This window comes from Thalassophryne amazonica, chromosome 18 (assembly GCF_902500255.1).
Source record: "Thalassophryne amazonica chromosome 18, fThaAma1.1, whole genome shotgun sequence".
Classification (NCBI taxonomy): Eukaryota; Metazoa; Chordata; class Actinopteri; order Batrachoidiformes; family Batrachoididae; genus Thalassophryne; species Thalassophryne amazonica.
The window spans coordinates 24,742,889-24,766,167 of NC_047120.1; the positions used below are offsets into that span (position 1 = coordinate 24,742,889).

Here is a 23,279-nt window from a genome sequence, read left to right on the forward strand (position 1 = left end):
GAAAATTGGTACACGTGTGACTTTCATAGACGTACAAAAAAGTCTCTTGCACCATGAGTCTACTCCAAACAGGAAGTCAGCCATTTTGAATTTTCTTCTCATTTTGGCGTGATTTCCACATGTTGTATTTGAACGAACTCCTCCCAGGGATTTTGTCCAATGCACTTCAAATTTCTTTGACAGCATCCAAAGATGATACTGAACAAAAGTTATCTAAAGCTTTTCTCTATGTTGAAGGGTGTGGCCGCTATGGTGCCGCCATTTTGACCCTTTGCCATAGAACATCAAGTCATGATAACTCCTTCATGCTTTGCCTGACTGACTTGAAACTTCACATGTATGATGACGGTTGGCCCCTGAACACACCCAGCCCCTCTGTTCGTACACTGAGCGCCCCCTAGTGGATGAACAATCAACATGTCATAACTCCTTGATGCATTGTGTGATTTGTTTAAAATTTTAACTGTGTGATGAGTGGTTACCCCTGCATGCACATGCCAACATGTGGTCACAAGGGCACCCACTGGCCTGGGTAGGCGGTCGCGCGGAACGACGGACCCCAGGCATGTATTTTTTGATAGATACACAAGGTCTGTTAGTAAACTATCCAACCTTTTTATTTTTTTCAAAAATCTGATGGATTTGAATCACGTGTGCTTGCATGAGCCAACCTTGAACCTTCGTGCGCATGCGTGATTTTTTTTCACGCCTGTCAGTTGCGTCATTTGCTTGTAAGCAGCCTTTGTGTGAGGATGGGTGGAGTCTCTCTTCATTTTTTCTTTGCAAGGAAATGGCAGAACAACTGGAGCAGCGCGACTGCATCAAATTTTGCCACAAACTGGGCGACAGCCAGGTGGAAACCATTCTGATTATTCAGACGGCTTTCGGTGACGATCCTAAGGGCATCACACAGATTAAGGAACGGTACAACCGGTTTAAAGACGTCCGCACAACGGTGGAGGGCGCGCCGCGCTCCGATCAGCATCAACATGCTGAAACGACTGGATCATTTCCAAAATGAACGCTGTGGTGATGTGGGACCGTCGTGTGATTATCCGAGAAACTGCGGAAGAGGTGGACATCAGCACTTTTTCGGCACATTCCACTGTGAAAGAAGATTTTGCCATGAAAAGAGTGGCGGCGAAGCTGATGGCACAGCAACAGCGCCTCCGTGATGAAGCCTGACAGGACATGTTGTGACATGCCCACCTCGTCAACCATTCGGAAGATTCAGCCGGCTTTCAGTGGCATGTGCTGTGACATGTCCAGCTTGTCCACAATTTCTCGGATAGTCACATGACTGAAAAGCCACGAAAGCCGTCTGAATCTTCCGAATGGTTAAATGAGCTGGGCATGTCACAACATGTCCTGTGAGACTTCAACACGGAGGCGCTGTTTCTGCGCCATCATCTTCGTGCCGAAGAATTTCACCGCCACTCTTTTCATGGCAAAATCTTCTTTCACAGTGGAATGTGCCGAAAAAGTGCTGATGTCCACCTCTTCTGCAATTTCTCAGATAATCACACGACGGTCCCACATCACCACAGCGTTCACTTTGGAAATGATCCGGTCATTTCAGCGTGTTGATGCTGATCAGAGCGCGGCACGCCCTCCACCGTTGTGCGGCCGTCTTTAAACCGGTTGTATCGCTCCTTAATCTGTGTGATGCCCATAGGATCGTCACCGAAAGCCGTCTGAATAATCCGAATGGTTTCCACCTGGCTATTGCCCAGTTTGTGGCAAAATTTGATGCAGTCGTGTTGCTCCAGCCGTTCCGCCATTTTCCTTGAAATGAAAATCTGCCGAGCGCACTGCACATGTCCTCACACAAAGGCTGCTTACAAGCAAATGACGCAACCGACAGGCGTGAAAAAAATCACGCATGCGCACGAAGGTTCAAGGTTGGCTCATGAAAGCACACGTGATTCAAATCTATCAGGTTTTTGAAAAAATAAAAAGATAGGATACTTTTCTAACAGACCTCGTATACATACATACACACATGTATATATATATATATATATATATATATATATATTCTGTACCAATACATTTATTCAGCTGGAATTTTATGTAATTGTCACCTATACACTTGTCTTCAATTTCGATTAAATACTGGGCGCCATAATACGTTTTCTTTTGGGGTCCGTTTGGACCCCAGTTTGATAATGGTACTTGGTTGAACTCGACTGCAAAATTCTGAGCTCTGTGTCAAATTTTCATAGCTACTGGTCTGTCTGAGCCATTTTCATTCAGGACGTTTACATCAGAGCAACTGCAGTGAGCAGTGGTAGGTACTGAATTATTTACTGAACAATTGTGTTTGTAAAAGATAAAAAAATTAATGCTTTCTCAAGGTGACATGTTGTTTATTCACCAAATACTCAATAGACTTTTTCCCTTCGAAATAGTTGCAAAGTGACCTTATCTAGTTACACTCAACAAAAATATAAACGCAACACTTTTGGTTTTGCTCCCATTTTGTATGAGATGAACTCAAAGATCTAAAACTTTTTCCACATACACAATATCACCATTTCCCTCAAATATTGTTCACAAACCAGTCTAAATCTGTGATAGTGACACCATGATTAGTGCACAGGTGTGCCTTAGACTGCCCACAATAAAAGGCCACTCTGAAAGGTGCAGTTTTGTTTTATTGGGGGGGGGGATACCAGTCAGTATCTGGTGTGACCACCATTTGCCTCATGCAGTGCAACACATCTCCTTCGCATAGAGTTGATCAGGTTGTCAATTGTGGCCTGTGGAATGTTGGTCCACTCCTCTTCAATGGCTGTGCGAAGTTGCTGGATATTGGCAGGAACTGGTACACGCTGTCGTATACGCCGGTCCAGAGCATCCCAAACATGCTCAATGGGTGACATGTCCGGTGAGTATGCCGGCCATGCAAGAACTGGGACATTTTCAGCTTCCAAGAATTGTGTACAGATCCTTGCAACATGGGGCCGTGCATTTTGAATTCAAAATGCCATCAATAAAATGCACCTGTGTTCTTCATCCATCCACCGCCACCATGGGCCACTCGATCCACAACATTGACATCAGAAAACCACTCACCCACACGACGCCACACACGCTGTCTGCCATCTGCCCTGAACAGTGTGAACCGGGATTCATCCGTGAAGAGAACACCTCTCCAACGTGCCAAACGTCAGCGAATGTGAGCATTTGCCCACTCAAGTCGGTTACGACGACGAACTGGAGTCAGGTCAAGACCCCGATGAGGACGACGAGCATGCAGATGAGCTTCCCTGGGATGGTTTCTGACAGTTTGTGCAGAAATTCTTTGGTTATGCAAACCGATTGTTTCAGCAGCTGTCCGAGTGGCTGGTCTCAGACGATCTTGGAGGTGAACATGCTGGATGTGGAGGTCCTGGGCTGGTGTGGTTACACGTGGTCTGCGATTGTGAGGCTGGTTGGATGTACTGCCAAATTCTCTGAAACACCTTGGAGACGGCTTATGGCAGAGAAATGAACATTCAATACACGAGCAACAGCTCTGGTTGACATTCCTGCTGTCAGCATGCCAACTGCCACGCTCCCTCAAATCTTGCAACATCTGTGGCATTGTGCTGTGTGATAAAACTGCACCTTTCAGAGTGGCCTTTTATTGTGGGCAGTCTAAGGCACACCTGTGCACTAATCATGGTGTCTAATCAGCATCTTGATATGGCACACCTGTGAGGTGGGATGGATTATCTCAGCAAAGGAGAAGTGCTCACTATCACAGATTTAGACTGGTTTGTGAACAATATTTGAGGGAAATGGTGATATTGTGTATGTGGAAAAAGGTTTAGATCTTTGAGTTCATCTCATACAAAATGGGAGCAAAACCAAAAGTGTTGCGTTTATATTTTTGTTGAGTGTATATTAGGAAACTGGTAAGTAAGTTTCACAATGTGTTCTGATGAAGGTTAATGGCCTCAGTTTAGATCCTGTATGCCTCACATTCAAATACTGTTCACACGCACACACACACACGCATGCCAATGTCAGTGTTCTGCCATGCAAGTTGTTCAACTGCACAATGGGAGCAACTTGGGGATTAAGGACCTTGCTGTTCTTGAGCAAGGTCCTCCTGTTTGAAGGAGAACTGAAATAAAGATCCTGTGGTCAAGGTCTCACCACTGTAACCTCCTGGTCACCACCATCCTGAGGTTTATCTGACAGCTAACGTTTTGGAACCTATCCAAAACGTATGTGTCAAATGAAAAGGCTACTGAAACGCAATGTGTTTAGATTTATAAATATAATGCTATAAACAACCTGACTCAAAATCCACCCATGAACAATTAGACGTGACTTCAAATGTGCTCAACCTAAACCGACCTAAGTACCAACACTACCACCTAAACGATAAACAGTTTCTCCATCCCCATCTTGCCTCAATAGACCAGCATTTGGCAGCACGTCTGATGTTTCCACTCAGGTGATTGACATGTAAGACATCCATGGCAACATCCAAGACCCAAATCTCTTGGGTGGGATTTGGGCAGAACCAGATTTTAGTCCAGACTTTTGCGGCAACCACACAAGCCTTCAAAATTAGCCACAATGTAACATGGATATCTAATATTCAATAATGCATATTACAGTATGTCTACAGATTGTACTGTGTGCCCACTCAGGACTATGATGAACACGGATTAAGTTGGCTGCAGCCACTGTCTGTTCTGTACAGCATCAACAAAGCCACAACCTGTAGCTGCTGGAGTTTAAGGGGTGTGGCCAAGTGGTCAGTGCAATCGGTTTCAATGCGGAAGGCTCCTGGTTCAAACCCTGCCCGTTTCTCCATGTAATGTGTAATGTGTCAGGAACAGAGTGTGGTGTAAAACGTGTGCCAAATCAACAAGCACTTTCAGCTTGGATCTTGGAGATGCTATGGCGATTCAAGAAAAAACAAGCGAGGCGCCAAAGGCGCTTCCTTTTACTAGCATTTTTCTGCGATCTGCAAGCAAAAACACTGAAGGTTCAGTGACTGAACCCACAACTGATTTGTGCTTTGTTACTTTGTATAAAGAATGATGTGGATGGTAAAAATGCAACAAACTAATGTATTCATGACTTGGAAAATATAAAACAAGATAGAATGTTTGAAAATGTACAACCAAGTACTTTGAAATTAAAGAGGAAACCAGAAACAACAGCAGAAGGGTACCTTTTACTACCTTGTAGTGCAGGATGATTGACTCTAAAATGCACGTGGGCATTTTAGGGCTTTTTTTTTTTTTTTTTTTTTTTTTAGTCCTACACAGAGGAATATTAGTGCAAGGCTGCTAACCACTGGTGAACTGGCAGAACAGCACTGCTTGTCCAGGGCAAGAAGGATAATCAGGGACACTTCACATCCCTTTAGCAAAGTGTTTTCCCTCCTGCCATCAGGTAGACGGTACCGTAGCCTGAGGTGCAAAACACTCAGACATTCAGGGACAGTTTTTATCCAACCACCATAAGACAAGTTAAATACAAATTGAAAGAAACAACTGTGAAATATAGAATGTAGGATATGAATACACTATAGCATCTGGTAGCAACTTTATCCTTGTAGCATCTTCATATGTGCAATATCCCGTGCCCTTTATTTATGTATTCTATGTTGTGTATACACAGTTACAGAGACAGTTATCAATAGTTTTTTTTTTAATCCTATTTATCACTATTTCTGTGTAGGCTCTCAGTTGTCCAGGTGGGTTCCATAGTAGAGAAGCTTGAATCTTCGACTGGACTGGGTTGCTTGACGCGAGGACGTTTCGCTTCAAACCGCAGAAGCTTCCTCAGCTAAAATTCTTGCTCTGGTAGTCGGTATTATCTACTTGCTCCGCCTCTTTTTTGGTACCTCTCCGAACATAATGGTTTCTTTTCCAGACCCAATTCAAGGCAGCTGTAATATACTCTAATCTGGATTTAACTAGCAACATTAAGAATGAAAGAAAAAAAAAACAAATACATGTGTCATAAAACCAAGAAAGCATAAAAAACATCAATGAATGTATTCCGAGAGCAGTATTCATGAATTTCTTTAATGAAGTGCCTGAAACAAGTCCCACCAAGATCAGTGTGAACATGTGAGGTACTCTTCCAATGAGTAATTACTGGATTATGTGATGCTGCTACAAGATTTAAGTGATCAAAGGGAAGCTGAATACTTGGAAGCTCTTAGTGATGAATTTGTGATGATGGGGAATGAAATTTGTGGTTTGTGGTCAAATGTACCGCGCTTTACGCACTGACTGGGTATAACGGCTTCAGCGGTGCTGTTATACAAAAGAATAGAGTGACTCACAATCAAATAAAAGTTACAATAGGTTACAAAACAGGACACACAGCCTTTATTTGCAGAAAGAATGTCAAGCTTAACTCTGAGTCTTAATTAATCTGCATGTTGACTGAAAGCTGGAATAAATTTCCAAGCATTTCCCAAGCCAACAAGAGAGGCGTGTTGGTGTAACAGCCTATCTGAAATGATGATTCAATTAAGCAACAGTCCAATATAAAATAATACAATATTATTTAAAACAATCTTATGTTCAAAGCAATTTTTGAAACAAACAATTCCTGATTCCAGATTCTCAAATTTGAGGATTTGCTACTTTTCTCTGAAATTACAACTTTTTTTTTAGGTCGGGAGAATTGTTCAGCTGAAACAAACTGATGCAATGTGTCATCTTGGAGTCTGGGAAAGTTGTGCAATTCATAATCACTTGAGATGTTAACATATAATAACACATGAGGTATTAAGATATGAACATCTTGGGGGGTGGGGGACTGCAGAGATCTGTGGGATCTTTGCTGAGCGTTTTCAGGCCCGAGGTGATACTGGCCTTCTGGCATTGCAAGAATTTTGGCTTCCATTTTGGAAACAGGTATCATCCCAAAAATTGGACTAAAGGACTTGTACCTCTCTAGAAAGGAACAGGTGATAATATCGATTACAATAACTACAGAGGTCTTACAGTGCTCTCTGCTCCTGGGAAAGGTACTTGCAAGAATCATTCTTAACAGAATTCAGTGCCAGCTGCTTGCTGCTCAGTGATCTGGTTTAATGCCCAATAAGTCCCCTATTGACCACATCTCCACCTCATCCATCTATGTTCAGTGCTGGAATGGCCGGAGTGTTGGTTAAAATTGTTGAGTCCAGCAACTTGAGTGCCTTTATTGGGGGGAAATGTTCACCGATGTTCACATTATGGACAATGCTGTAATGAATGGATGGATGCAATAAATGCAACAGTGAGGCGTCAGTGCCTAGACTTCTGATTGGGCTGGATCAAGGGTAAGATCAAGCCTTCAATGACTTCCTTCACTCAAATATCTGAATGTGGTTAATGTGTATGTGGTTAAAGTGTTGGACTTGTGCATTCATTGGCAGTGACACTTCGGGGAGCCCAGTCTATGAGGTTGCAGACGTGTTGGAAGAACTTGCAAAGTCATTAGGGCGCTAGGTAGAGGTGCTTTAAGATGCTGACATCTTTACAGATGCACAAAGCTCCAAGTGGTCAAGGCCCTGGTGCTTCCAGTCTTACTGAATGATTGTAAGTCTCGGGGCTTTATCCTGATGCCAGATGCAAAACCAAGTTGCACAAAGGGTGCAAGTCCATTTCAGGCAGTTCCAAGTGCACAATACTATTTCAGCGGTGGGAAATACTGGTGCAAAGGGGTTACATTTCCCGCCTTCATTAACCATGGGCACGTTGTACTCCGAACATCAGAGTGGGACCTGTTCTTCCCTTTAAACTAGACTGCACCACACACACAGCAACTGAACATATTTCTGTGAGTTAATGGATTAACGCCAACCTGTTAGAGCACAAAGTGGACAGCTGCCACCAGAGCTCCCTGAGGTGAAACAGTGGAGCAGCAAGGTGAGGTCTTGTCCAGTAAAGCTTTATTATCAGAATAATCTTTGATCTGACATGTTAGAGTTACAGGTGATACATTTGAATCACGGTTACGTTAAAGGCAACTGCAACACAAAAGTGTAATAGCCATTCAAGTCGGAATTCCTCCGGCCAGATCCTTGAAGACCAAGGTCACCAGTGTCACAGCAATACAGGGGTCGACAAAATGAGCGGAAAACAGATTTTTTTTTTTTTACTTGTACATATGTAGTGTTTGATGCAATAAATACATTTGACAGGTCCTGACATGAGTTGTGTACCTTGGTATTGCAATTGGTATGGCAGTGGGTTGCAAACCCATGACAATCCCCCATAAGATAAAAAATGAAAATGAAGGTATGCTCTTCATGAAGTGCTCTTCTAGTTAAATATGTCCCTCAGTCAAGTAGCACTGCTGACATAAGAACTGAGAGGCAAATAAACTAACTGCTGTAGAACAAAGGTGCTCAGAGAGCACAACCACATATCAAAGAAAACAGGCTTTTAAACAGTCAACTTCACCAACAATAAAATATCTGACCTATTTTCCATAAAATTAACTTTTTTCCAGCCTAATAGCATGGTGTTTGACTGATCCTCACTCAAATTAAATCACTTCTTCCCATCCATAGCACTAATGCATCTGCAAAATTTGAACAAAATCACGGTGAGCTTTGTTAAGATATCCTGTTAAAAATCCTACAAAGTTACATAGAGGCAAACATGATCATAGAAGCCTACTCATTTTACAACAGCGCTAACAACTGGACAACAGGAACCTGAAGTGTGACTGAAAAACACTGCCTTCCAACTGAACATGTCAACTGATCCACAACAAATAACCAAAACACTGTTTTTCTTCACTCTGTAAGTGAGGCTGAATAGTCGCACTGCATGACACCAATGGGAGCTGGTGAGATAAACTGCAGAGAGTCTGGTGTAAAACGCCGCCTCAAGTAGGTCAGCGCGACTCCGGCAGATAATCAAGGCCATTTGACCCCTTCTGTGTGAGCTGTAAGTGGGTCAAATGCAGCAGTCAGCTGTTGCAGCTCGATCAAGGCGGAGTGCTGCGAGGCACTCGTCATACTGTCAAACCCCATTCCGTTAGTCTTAGACGTGGCGGGGCGCCCGCCTGCCAGCCTACACCTACCACCGATAGGGCTGAAAACACAGGAATCAACCCCCGGGGGTAAAATAGCATTAAGTTCCTCTCAGGAGCAGCAGTGGCGGCGGTGGCGGCGGCGACGGTGCCAGCAGATCCACCTTCCTCCCCTCTACTAAATAAAAGTCTCTGCACAAAAAAAAACATCTTCAACTGTCGTCTCCTCCTTCTGACAGCTCACAGCCCCCCTCTCCCCTCCACACGTCTAAAATGCCACCCGCATTTCAACCAGACTCATGTCCCTGCTTTTTTCTGACTCCTCACACTGCAAACGAGGGGGACTTGTGTCTGCAAACAGTTTTCTGCAACAGCAATACAAAAGGCGATGCAGGGCAGACTTAATCTCTGCACGACTGAAGCCAGCAGCTATTTTAAAGCTTTCTCTCCTTCTGTCTGTCTGTATCTCTATCCCTCGCTCCCACCCTCCTCTCTCTAACCCCCCCCCCCCCCCCCGGTTTCCCTGGGTGTCTCGGGGCAGCAGCTCCTCTCTGTTTTCCTCTCCTCTCTCCCTGTGTGTCCACTGACTGACTGCACAATACGCATCAATTATTCATGGCTGCGCTCTCCGTTTTTGCAGGCAAAACCAATCACAGATGGAGTCATTGCTAATGGGCTCCTGCTGTACTTGCCACCGGCTTCTTTGCACTCAAGCAACAAATACCCCAGAGACGATGAGAGGGAAAATAGGGATAAGCTGCAAAAAAAAAAAAAAGGAAAAAAAAAAAAGAAACAGCCAGGAGGAGGACACACGTCTGTGGCCGGGAAGAAAAGCGCGCATCGCCCGAAATTATTCAATGAAATTTGGAGCCGGCTTCTGGAAGAAGGAAAGGGTTAAAAAGAGAGAGAGAGAGAGAGAGAGAGAGAGAGAGAGAGCGAGAGGGGGGGTATAGGGGAGGGGGGAGGACAGACAGAGAGAGAGAGGGGGAGAGAACCAAATGCTTATCTCCTCACCTCAGATATATGCAGCTGTTATTGATGTATCTTCTTTTTCTGTCTAGTGATCCATTGCTTGCTCTCCCAATACACACATCACACAGAAGCAGCCACAGCCACTTCGCCAGAAGGGAGGGAAGGAGGGAGGAGGGAAAAGGAAAAAATGCAGGCAGCTCACATTTCAAACTTGCAAGGGGGTGGTGCCTAGTGCTCGACAGCCTGCATCTTGGCCCCGGTCCAGAGCAACGAGTCAAAGAAGCCCCCAAATCAATTTGATTTTACAGCAGCATTTGTTACGAGAGAGATGACGAAAACGGTGCGGGTTCGGCGCGTGAAGCAGCGATTTCCTTGTCTTGCATAGTGTCAACTTAACCCATCAAACAAGCCATTGTAATTAAGGGGCACGGAGAGGAGGAGGGGGAGGCGGAGGAGGCTGTGCATTGTGGCTTCCTGATGCACGCAGGGTTGGAATCATGGCAGCCGAAGAGGGAGGGGCCAATTAAACCACGTTCCTCTGTGAGCACACATTAGCCCTGAGCAAGCTTTTTGGATAAATAATTACACAAATATAGAACATCGTGTAAGCGGTGGACAGAAGGACCATGTGAAGCTGCGGCTGATAACTTCTGCAGTCATCTCAAACCTAAACGGGCAAATGATCTGCAGATGAAACACAATAACAAGCATTTAATTACACAGAAAAGGGAAATCATTGTTTATAATTATGCAGTGATCGTCTTATAATGTCAGCAATATTGTGCTGAAAATTACAGAGGTTAACGTCCTGCTGCCACAGACCCAGAATTGTGAACACTACACAGGAAGGACAGATGGGCTCTTATCTCCACTCTCCCCAATCTCTATTTGCTCTCTGGTGCTCGGGATCATCTAAGTGTGTGATTTACAGCCCTGCACCTTCACTAGTTGCAAGTTCCTGTCAATCATTGTGAGCTGGAATAGTGAGCAGGAATATCAGCACAGCATGATTTAATTCTAAAAAAAATTTTACTTTGTTTTTGTCGATATCAAAGTGAAAACTGTGTTCAGATGTAGTTGGAACTTGTTGCTAGTTGCGTCTTGTTTCGTGGTGTGTCACATATAGTCCAAATACAGGTGGTTTTTCGGTATCCACACACATCCGTCTACTCCACATTTTGTTGCAAAGTGTGTCATAAAATTAATTTGGTTAAAAAAATTACTTGACTAAAAAAGAGAAACACAGGTTTAAATTAGGAACATGAAAGGTGCCTGCAGCCGTGTTCCTACCCACACAATTAACATTTATAAAATTGATTTTTGACAATTGTGAATCAGTTCAGAATTATTCAACATCCATGTCGAACTGCATTTAAGAATAGATGCAAAAAAAGTGCAAAAACGGGATGAAATGGTTTACTCTGGCTTGTCTACTAACTGGCTTATAAAGTGCAGACCTGGCAACACTTTCATGAGAGAAAGGGGCATGTCGGAACAATGTAAATTCAAAGAAAATCCCCAGAATTGTGGTTGTGTCAGTCCTGACACTAGGGGTGCATTCCCAGTGCAAGTTCAACTGAAACTAGAACTCATAACCACATCCTCCCAGAATTAGCACTAGTTATGCATGTGGTCATCGTTTACTTTTTCAGCAGCTCCAGGAGAAACTGTACCACACATTGAGATGTCACACCTGTAGCGCACAGCACACCATCATAAGTGGAACTGTTCTGACTAAAGGCCCTGTCACACTCAAACAAAGATGATGAAGACCAGACTACGTGCTGAAAATTTTGATGAATGAACCAGGAATGTGGTAAAAATAGAAAAAAAATGTGCCATTTTCACGTCTGTGCTTTATCCTGATTAAGGCTCTACCATGTTCTCACAGCATGAGTTCTCACAATTTCCCACTAATTTTTCAGCCTGCACATGATCATGTGATTACTGTATGCAATTCATTCGTACGACGTCCTTACTACAAACAATCACACGAGTACATCACATTCTCATTATATCCATTCTGTCTATATCAATACTGCATCACACTCTTTGCTTTGCATTCTGCAAGTTTTCTTGTGTCAACATATAGGTTAAACAATGAACTACAGTTCAAGCTAGCTTTCTACAAACAAGTACTAACAATCCAGTTTTCCTGCCTGTTTATTAAAAACACAAATATGCTCTGTGTGTATGGGTGGGCTTTGAAGTAAACCTCCATTTGTATGAGGAGGTGGGGGAGAATTAAAAAAAAAATTTTTTGTTTGCTTCATTCAGCACCATGGACTGCGAACAGCTCATTTTATTCACAAAGCAGCCCAAAGACTGCTGGTGTGTGAGCCTGTTCGCTCCACACATGTACTACACCAATTAAGTCCCTAATAGATTTAATTATGTCATTAATATGTCAATGCAGTCATTAGTAGATCCTTATTTAGTTCTTGCTACATCCTGATTTGACCACATCCTCACTGCATATTTTCTGAACCTGTACAAAGTTTGACACATCCTCCATGTCCTCCACGTCCATGGAGAATACATTATGCCCTTAACAGTTACTACTGTGTTTCTTACTATGTCCTCCCAGTTTTTTTCAGAAGCTGTGGAAATGTGGCTAAATGTGAGGGGGATATAATACTCATTCCACAACTCTAATACGTCCTGAAGTCCACAATATTTCTCTTGATGGTGCACAGTGCATGTTGTATGCATGATTATTTTCAGGAAAGTAAAATATTCTTTAAGTGGATTGTAATTTTATGCAACACTTTTCAGAATCATGGCATGCCTTCCATAAACCAATTGTCTCCTTTAGTCCATTAATGCCTTCCTGTTCATGCTAACATGTCACTCTCTGCCCTCACTGTAATATGGGCTGGTTGATTTGCTTTGTTTCTCTGCTTCAGTTAGCTTTTTCAGACAGGGCTGTTCTCAACTTCATTGGTTGCCCTCTGTAATTTGGCTATTGAACCAGTTCTATTTAAGGGCTGATTTGACTGAGCAGGGCTGATGGTGTTTAACAGTGACAACACATTCCCATGACGAATTTTGTATTAAACAATACAACAAGTAAAGCGCTACATTTTGTGCATATTCCTACAAAGTCCTGAATGCATTCACAATGCACACTGTGCATAAAACTTTCAGAAACGGGTGCCTGCATTTTGGTTACGTTTAGGATTAGGTTTAGTCATTCATTCATTTTCTGACACTTATCATCTCATCTCACACTTCCCAATCCTAGGCCAAGTACTTTAACTCTTCTTGGGAGATCCTAAGATGTTCCCAAGCCATCTGGGAAATATACCGTAATTTCCAGACTATTAGAAGCTACTTTTACACACGCTTTGAACACTGCGGCTTTTACAATGACGCAGCTAATTTATGGATTTTTACAGGCTTTTTTCTAAGTCCAAATTGATGCTGTCAACTGATTTCCTGAAAGCTGCGCTCGGTGTAAATATAAGGTCTTACCCATTCGTTTTAGTGTAGAAAAGTCCCGGTACTTTGCGGCACAGTTGCTCCGTCAGATCAGTCAGCGGAGTGGAGCCTTCTCCCCCCACCCTTCCAAACCGGTTTTCTGTCTTGGCGCAACAAGTCAAAAAAGTCACAGTGCCTCATTAATGTCTCATTTACCACAGACTCCATCCGATCTTGGCTGAACGCAATGAAATCTCAAGAAAAAGTTAAAATTATGCAATTCTCCTTGTGGAGCAGAGACACCGTGTGCAAGCTGGGTGATGTGTGTGTCAATATTTATGTGTAACACTTCAAGGGGAAAAAGCATTTATGGTATGTATTTACAGTAATTAAAAGTTTAAAAATCTTTCTGTCTAACATCTTTCTGTGAGGCCCACAGCTTATAGACAAGTACGGCTTATTTATGTACAATTTCCTTTTTCCTTTTAAAACTGGTGGGTGTGGCTAATATTCAGGTGCGCTCTATAAGTCCGGAAATTACAGTAATCCCTCCAGCGCGTCCTGGGTCTTCTCAGGAGCCTCCTCCCAGTTGGACATGGCTGGAAGACCTCCTTTGGGAGATGACCAGAGGGAATCCTCACCAGATGCCTTTACCACCTCAGCTGACTCCTTTGAATGGGAAGAAGCTGCAGTTCTACTCCTAGTCTCTCCTGGAAAGTCAAGCTTCTCACCCTGTCCCAGAGTGCAAACCCAGATACCCACCACAGAGGAATCTCATTTCCATGGCTCAGGTCTTTCTTCACCATGATAGTTCGGTACAGCAGCAGACGTTTCCCAATCCACCTTTTGATATCATGCTCCAACTTAATGAGGAACAGATAGCTTATCATTTTAATCTAGCTCTGGTCATCCACCATCTAGGTGTCAGTGATGACATTACTGCCTCCTGGCGGAAAATACACGGGATATGTACAAAATCAACACAAAAAATATGCAGCATTTTTCATATGTTTTGCTCCAATTTTTTTTTTGTAGAATAGGCTGCTCATGAATGTATCTAGTCCACCTGAATTCAGTTATTTAACCTATTTGTGTATTTATGGAATTACTAACGACACAGGTAAAGCAATAAAATTATCTAGTCTTTATTCATGAATAAAATTATATTTAAACCTATTTTGTGTTCCTCAGGTTGCCTTTGCTTTGTGTTAAATATTTCTATTAATTAGGAAATGGCTTTTCAGGGCATTGTAGCTATCATATCAACATGATCAGTACCTGTGATCCAGTCACACTGGACACAGCAAGACCATCATCATTCATACCAAAAGAGTCAACTCCGCACATTCCCTTAAGTTGCTCTCAGCAGCTTTGTGAGGTTTTCAGGTGAAACTCTTAGCTTGGAACTTTTAGTGTAATTCAGGAAGACCCCTGGCTAAAGTAAGACATTTGGTAAATGTGGCCCTTGATTTCATTGTGGCCCTTTTCAGTCAAGCTCTTATCTTCTACACCACAAAAACTAGCTGTGCATTTGCCAGTGGTTTAGCACTGATAAATCATGGGAGGAACAACATGGACTGCTGCCATGGGTTTCTGCATCTACGCCACTTGAATACTTGATGGCAATCACCCAAGCAGGCAACCAGTTCATTCCCATCTCTTGTAAATCCATCTGTCACAACCAGGTGATATGTAGGTGTCATCATAGACTTGTCCAATTCCTGGAGTTCTCAACAATGAGGAAACTGCACACTGGATCATGCTCGGAAAAATGCACCATATAACCATAATGTTATAGTTATCCAAGTCATTCCAAAAGCATGAAGGAGACGCAGTACCAAAGACATCCAGTCATCGCCAGCACAGGACAGCAGGCATAATGATCTGAAAGTCATTAAAGGACAAAAAGTGACATCTGGTTGTGTTACAAGCGCCAAAGCAAGAAGACGCCAATGTACAAACTCCCATGCCTGTGCATTCACATTGGTACATTCTTCTATGACAACCACAGAAGAGAACTGCACCTCAACACTGAGGCCATTATTGGACTAAGTATTTTCAGCTTTCTTACTTCCCATTTGCTCATCAAAGTAGCGTGCCAGTTTTGTTTTTATTTCTGTCTCTTTCCCACAAAAACTCCTTCTTAAACTTTCATAAACAGGAAATTGGTGCTCCTTGGAAATCATAACATCCACCTACACGCTGCCTCGTACTTCTCACCGACTGACCAATTGTCAGGCGAGGCGTATTTGCATCTCTGTGGCCACAGTTGGACTTGCTTCACAAATTACCTGGTCTGGAACCAAGTGAGAGACCTTCAAATGTGGCAAACATGGACTGGCTGTTTTGGGCGACAGCTGTCCCTGAGATGGTAGCTGAAGGAGGCTTTGATGAGACGACGGCTGCATCGTTGGTACAGCGGTTAGCGCTGCTGTCTCACTGCAGGAATGTTGAGTGTTTGAACTGAACCTGGGTGAAACAGGGTCAATGTAAGCTAAATGTTAATAAATAAAGAGGGCTAATGCTTAAATCTGCCTCTACGTTATTTGGATGCAGTTTTCAGCTGCCGCTGAGAGTCAAACGGTCTCGGCCACCAACAATGTTTTTCGACTTCCATGTTATTTTCTATTTTGGAAAAGCCACACAAACTACATGTTGGAACACACAGAGTGCAAAAAGAGACAAACATGGAGAAGAAAAAAGGTTTTGGTGTGGAAAACTCTGGGGTGAAAAAATTACAGCCCTGCAGCACTGTGTGTGTGTCTAACCTACTGTGTGTGAATGTGAGACCTTTCCATGGCTGAGTGATAAAAAAATCTGACCTCTGGGTCCAAAGTACTACGGCACTGCAATTCTATGGGAAGTGTATGTGCAATCTGCATTCTAGTTTACTAAATAATCAAATTCCTGCAATCAATGCATAAAAGCTCTCATACACATAAAGTTCACTTAAATATGAAGAGTTATCCTGAAATAAATCAGCATTAATGCAAATACGAGGTCTGTCCATAAAGTATCGTACCTTTTTATTTTTTTTTAAACTATATGGATTTGATTCATGTGTTTTCACGTCAGACAAGCTTGAACCCTCGTGCGCATGCGTGAGTTTTTCCACGCCTGTCGGTGACGTCATTCGCCTGTGAGCACGCCTTGTGGAAGGAGTGGTCCCGCCCCGTTGTTGGATTTTCATTGTCTGGAAATGGCGGAATGATTTGGGGTTTTTTTCCATCAGAATTTTTTCAGAAGCTGTTAGAGACTGGCACCTGGAAACCATTAAAAAATTTTATCTGGCTTTCGGTGAAAATTTTACGGGCTTCACAGAGAATAAGGACTATTACTACAGCTTTAAGGACGGTCCACAATGGTGCTCGGCGCGCCACGCTCCGAGCCGCGACGACAAGCACGAACCACCGGATTATTTCTAAATGGATCGCTGTGTGGAGCTGGGACCGTCGTGTGTACTTTCTCTGGTTATCACAAGAGCTGGACATCAACCATTTTCTGGCAGATTTCACTTTTAACAAGAGATTCTGTCATGGAAAGCCGCGCCGAGGCTTTGTGCATCATGACCGATTCGTTGTTCGAGCGAGACAAAGAACGCCTCCATTTCGGTGTGTTAGAGGACAAGTTGCGACATGCCTATCTCGGCTTTCAATGCTTACCAGTCGAGTGAGTTATAAGAGAAATTGTGGAGAGCTGGGCATATCCGAACTTGTCCTCTGACACACCGAAACGGAGGCATTCTTTGTCTCGCTCGAACAGCGAATCGGTCGTGACGCACAAAGCCTCCGCGCGGCTTTCCACGACAAAATCTCTTGTTAAAAGTGAAATCTGCCGGAAAATGGTTGATGTCCAGCTCTTGTGATAACCAGAGAAAGTGCACACGATGGTCCCAGTTCCACACAGCCATCCGTTTAGAAATAATCCGGTGGTTCGTGCCTGTCGTCACGGCTCGGAGCACGGCGCGCTGAGCGTCATTGTGGGCCGTCCTTAAAGTTGTAGTAATAGTCTTTATTCTCTGTGAAAATTTTCACCGAAAGCCAGATAAATTTTTCGAATGGTTTGCAGGTGCCAGTCTCTAACAGCTTCTGAAAAAATTCTGATGGAAAAAAACCCCCAAATCATTCCGCCATTTCCAGACAATGAAAATCCGATGAGGGGTGGGGGGGGCACTCCTTCTACAAGGCGTGCTCACAGGCGAATGACGTCACCGACAGGCGTGGAAAAACTCACGCATGCGCACGAGGGTTCAAGCTTGTCTGACATGAAAACACATGAATCAAATCCATATAGTTTAAAAAAAATAAAAAGGTACGATACTTTATGGACAGACCTCGTAAGCTGTGATTATGGTATGTCCTTGATTGTAGATACCTCAAAAGAGCCTTAATTTCATGTTATTGTCAGCTATGGCCTTTTGCCCATGTAATGTGTTTCTGTTGGCATGATGCTACACATTGGTGCCCCAGTGTTGAGAACTATGGGTTGACTGATTATTGGTGCCGATAATCAGTCAGACCGGTAATATGTATATTAGGGGTCAAATAATTATCGGCCAGGGGTTGACCGATTACCGGTTATTGGTAATATGTATATTAGGGGTCAACTGATTATCAGCCTGGGGTTGATGATTACCGGTTATTGGTAATATGTATATTAGGGGTCAACTGATTATCAGCCTGGGGTTGACCGATTACCGGTTATTGGTAATATGTATATTAGGGGTCAACTGATTATCGGCCTGGGGTTGAGGATTACCGGTTATTGGTAATATGTATATTAGGGGTCAACGATTATTGGCCTGGGGTTGACGATTACCGGTTAATGGTAATATGTATATTAGGGGTCAACTGATTATCGGCCAGGAGTTGAACGATTACCGGTTATTGGTAATATGTATATTAGGGGTCAACTTATTATCGGCCAGGGGTTGACCGATTACCGGTTATTGGTAATATGTATATTAGGGGTCAACCGATTATCGGCCTGGGGTTGACGATTACCGGTTATTGGTAATATGTATATTAGGGGTTGACCTATCATCGGCCAGGGGTTGATCGATTACCTTTTATCGGTAATGTGTATATTAGGGGTCAACTGCCTGGGGTTGATGATTACCGGTTATTGGCAGTATGTATATTAGGGGTCAACTGATTATCGGACTGGGGTTGACCAATTACCGGTTCTCGGTAATATGCATATTCGGGGTCAACAGATTATTGGCCTGGGGTTGACTGATTACCGGTTATTGGTAATATGTATATTAGGGGTCAACTGATTATCGGCCTGGGGTTGACTGATTACCGGTTCTCGGTAATATGCATATTAGGGGTCAATAGATTATTGGCCTGGACATATTCTGTGCTCAAGGATGCTCATTTGTGCATGATAAAACCACAAAACTGAATAGAAAATGAAGATTAACTATGAAAAAAGTCATAAAGAATGGAACTGGAGTGCCAAGGGTCCTGTGAGTTCTTCTTCTTTGTCTTTCGGCTGTTCCCATTAGGGGTCGCCACAGCAGATCAATCGTTTCCATCTCATCCTGTCCTCTGTATCTTCCTCTGTCACACCAACCACCTGCATGTCCTCCCTCAGCACATCCATAAACCTCCTCTTTGGCCTCCCTCTTCTCCTCCTGCCTGGTGGCACCATCATCAGCATCCTTCTCCCTATATACTCTGGGTCCCTCCTCTGCACATGTCCAAACCATCTCAATCTCGCCTCTCTGGCTTTGTCTCCAAACCGTCCCACCTGAGCTGTCCCTCTGATATGTTCATTCCTAATCTTGTCCATTCTCGTCACTCCCAAAGAGAATCTCAACATCTTCAGCTCTCCCACCTCCAGCTCTGTCTCCTGTCTTTTTGATAGTGTCACCGTCTCTAAACCATACAACATAGCTGGTTTCACTACTGTCTTGTAAACTTTCCCCTTCACTCTTGTGTTGTGGGCTGGGGTGTTTGGCTGGCTTGGTTTTTGTTTTCTGTTTCTCCCACCAGGTGGTATGCATTCAGGACTGAGTGGCTGAGCATCAGGACCTCACCCTGAACACCTGAGGCTTGTTATCACATGCAGGTCATCAGGACTCACAGCTGTGGTGTATTTTGTCTTAATCAGAGATTGCTGCATTTAAACCTTGAATGCACAGTGTGTGATTGCCAGAGACTCGACCTTGTGAGCAGACGTGTGAGATCGACGTCAGGAGAACAATCTCACCATCACGGACGCAGAGACTGCTCCAGGTTTGACGCCACAGTCTGTGAAGGAGGATTGGGTGAGGTCTCACGCTCTTCAGCACACTTCCTGAGGTAATTTGGTTTTGGTGACTTTTATGAAGTAATGACAGTGGATTAGGTGTCCCTCACACCTTGTGTTAGTGAGCTGTCACATTATGCTAATTGTCTAATCAGCTTCTGCTGCAGTGGAGATTTGAACTGAGTTGTTCCGTGCCTGCAGGGTGAGAAGCTGATGTATAGCTTTAAGCCAGGAAGTGTTTGCTGATTGCGTGCACCTTTGAGTTGTGTCTCTCTGTGTGGAGTTGGACTCACCTCATGTTTTCTTCTTCACAGACTTGGTTTGTCGCGGCCACCTGGGGGGTGTCGGCGGGGTCCCTGGGTCTGAACTGCTGTGGCTCCGGACCGTTTGCGCTGTTAAGAGCGCGCCGTGTTTCCACCTCAACAGACCGCGGACGTTTTAGTTGTTTAGCACGTCACTGTTATGTTTATTAAATTCTGTTATCCTTTGAACCGTGCTCTGCTTATTTTATGCTGGCTCCTTTCAAACGCTGGGTCGGTTCTCCGCCCGCGTCCGAAACATAACATCTTGCTCATATTCTTCGGTCACAAATCACTCCTGCCACCTTTCTCCACCCACTCCACCCTGCCTGCACTCTCTTCTTCACCTCTTTACCACACTCTCCATTACTTTGAACAGTTGACCCCAAATATTTAAACTCATCTACTTTCACCACTTCTACTCCTTGTAACTGCACTATTCCACTGGGCTCCCTTCCATTCACACACATGTAATGAGTCTTGCTTCTACTGACTTTCATTCCCCTTCTCTCCAAAGCATATCTCCACTTCTCCAGACTAGACTCAACTTGCTCTCTACTCTCACTACAGATCACAATGTCATCTGCAAACATCATAGTCCATGAGGACTCCTGTCTGATCTCATCCATCAACCTGTCCATCGCCACTGCAAACAAGAAAGGACTCGGAGCTGATCCTTGGTGTAATCCAACCTCCACCTTGAATGAGTCTGTCATTCCGACTGCGCATCTCACCGGTGTCACACTATTCTTGTACATGTCCTGCACTACCCTAACATACTTCTCTGCCACTCCAGACTTCCTCATACAATACCACAGCTCTTCTCTTGGCACCCTATCATAAGCTTTTTCTAAGTCCACAAACACACAATGTAACTCTTTCTGGCCTTCTCTGTACTTCTCCAACAGTATTCTCAGAGCAAACATTGCATCTGTAGTGCCCTTTCTTGGCATGAAACCATATTGCAGCTCACAGATCTTCACCTGTTTTCTAAGCCTAGCTTCTACTACTCTTTCCCATAACTTCATGCTGTGGCTGATCAATTTTATGCCTCTGTAGTTACTGCAGCTCTGCACATCACCCTTGTTCTTGAAAATAGGAACCAGCACACTTCGTCTCCACTCCTCAGGCATCCTCTCACTTTCCAAGATTTTATTAAACAATCTGGTTAGAAACTCTACTGCCATCTCTCCTAGATATTGCCATGCCTCCACTGGAATGTCATCTGGACCAACTGCCTTTCCACTCTTCATCCTCTTCATAGCAGCTCTCACTTCTTCCTTACTAATCTCTTGTACTTCCTGATTTACTCTCACCACATCATCCAGCCTTTTCTCTCATTCATTTTCTTTATTCATCAGCTCTTCAAAATATTCCCTCCACCTTCTCAGCACACACTCCTCACTTGTCAGCACATTACCATGTGCATCTTTTACCACCCTAACCCGCTGCATATCCTTTCCAGCTCTGTCCCTTTTTCTGGCCAATCGGTACAAGTCCTTTTCTCCTTCCTTACTATTAAACTTCTTGTACAGTTCGCAATATGCCTTTTCCTTCGCTTTTGCCACTTCTCTTTTCGCCTTACGCCGCATCTCCTTGTACCCCTGTCTACTTTCTTCATCTCTCTGACTATCCCACAACTTTTTCGCCAACCTCTTTCTCCTTATGTGTTTCTGGACCTCTTCATTCCACCACCAAGTCTCCTTGTCTTCCTTCCACTGTCCAGATGTCATACCCAGTACTGTCCTAGCTGTCTCCCTCACCACATCTGCAGTACTTTTCCAATTGTCCAAAACTGCTTCCCCTCCAACCAGTGCGTCTCTCACCTGCTCGCTAAATTTCACACAACAGTCTTCCTCCACAAGTCTTCTTCCAGTTACCGGCTCAATTAAAGCCCAAAGCAAAATGGCCAATTTTGGCATAAAATGGCCACCAATTTTAAACAAACAAATCCATGCAAATAACTTTGGGATGGGAACAATGTCAGTGTCCAATATTGTCAGCTGTTAAAATACAAGAAACGTTTTCAGACAGCTTTTGACAAAATTTGGTTCAAATACTCAAATTGGCTGTTTTTGGCATAAAAATGGCCATTTCCAAATGGACGAATTTATGACAATAATTTTTTGACAAGAAATATGTGTCAATGACCCATATCAGTCCCTTTACAAATTAGAAAAAAGGTATCAGACAGTTTTTGAGAAAACTGTCTTTAAGTTCTTAAAATGGCTATTTTCGCCATAGAAATGGCCACCATTTCCAAACAAATGAATCTACGAATATGATTTTTAGACAGGAACAATGTCAATGACCCATATTATGCCCTTGCCAAATTTGAAAAAGTTATCAGACAGTTTTTGAGATACTGCAATAAAGGGACAAAGACGACGACTCCGACAGATGCTGCACCACGACACAGGGTTTGCGGTCTATTTACACAGTTTTTCTTCTCTCCACAGTGGAGCATTGTGAGGCTGGGTAGACAAAACAGTTTTATAGGGAGTCAGGACTTTAAAACATCAAGTCAGGGCCATAAAACATCACAGTTGCCATTCAGTGATTAGGGCTGCATTAAATATCAAAATTCACTGTACAAAATCTCAACATTATATAACTGGGCAGTGTGCCCATTTTTACTATGTTTATAGCACGACACATATTATCAAATCAAATCAATTTTATTATATAGCGCCAAATCACAACAAACAGTTGCCCCAAGGCGCTTTATACGTAAGGCAAAGCCATACAATAATTACAGAAAAACCCCAACAATCAAAACGATCCCCCTGTGAGCAACACTTGGCGACAGTGGGAAGGAAAACTCCCTTTAACAGGAAGAAACCTCCAGCAGAACCAGGCTCAGGGAGGGGCAGTCTTCTGCTGGGACTGGTTGGGGCTGAGGGCAGAGAATCAGGAAAAAGACATGCTGTGGAAGACAGCAGAGATCATTCACTAATGATTAAATGCAGAGTGGTGCATACAGAGCAAAAAGAGAAAGAAACACTCAGTGCATCATGGGAACCCCCCAGCAGTCTAAGTCTATAGCAACATAACTAAGGGATGGTTCAGGGTCAACCTGATCCAGCCCTAACTATAAGCTTTAGCAAAAGGAAAGTTTAAGCCTAATCTTAAAAGTAGAGGGGTGTCTGTCTCCCTGACCGAATTGGGAGCTGGTTCCACAGGAGAGGAGCCTGAAAGCTGATGGCTCTGCCTCCCATTCTACTCTTAAAAACCCTAGGAACTACAAGTAAGCCTGCAGTCTGAGAGGGAAGCACTCTATTGGGGTGATATGGTAAGAAGAAGAATTTTAAATTCTATTCTAGAATTAACAGGAAG

General features: G+C 43.5%; 1 protein-coding gene across 4 annotated transcripts in view; it reads right to left on the minus strand.

Annotated features, from left to right (window-relative positions):
- Positions 1 to 23,279, minus strand: part of LOC117531055 (zinc finger MIZ domain-containing protein 1-like) — a 319,309-nt gene that overhangs the window by 31,711 nt on the left and 264,319 nt on the right. The window contains exon 1 of one of the 4 annotated variants that reach the window (XM_034194070.1): positions 10,012 to 10,114. The exons of 2 other annotated variants lie outside the window; for them this stretch is intronic. The gene's annotated coding sequence lies outside the window, so the exon portion shown is untranslated. Of the gene's footprint in view, positions 1 to 9,048; positions 9,123 to 10,011; positions 10,115 to 23,279 lie in introns of those variants that run through there. One more of the 4 variants, XM_034194071.1, reaches the window with a different exon arrangement.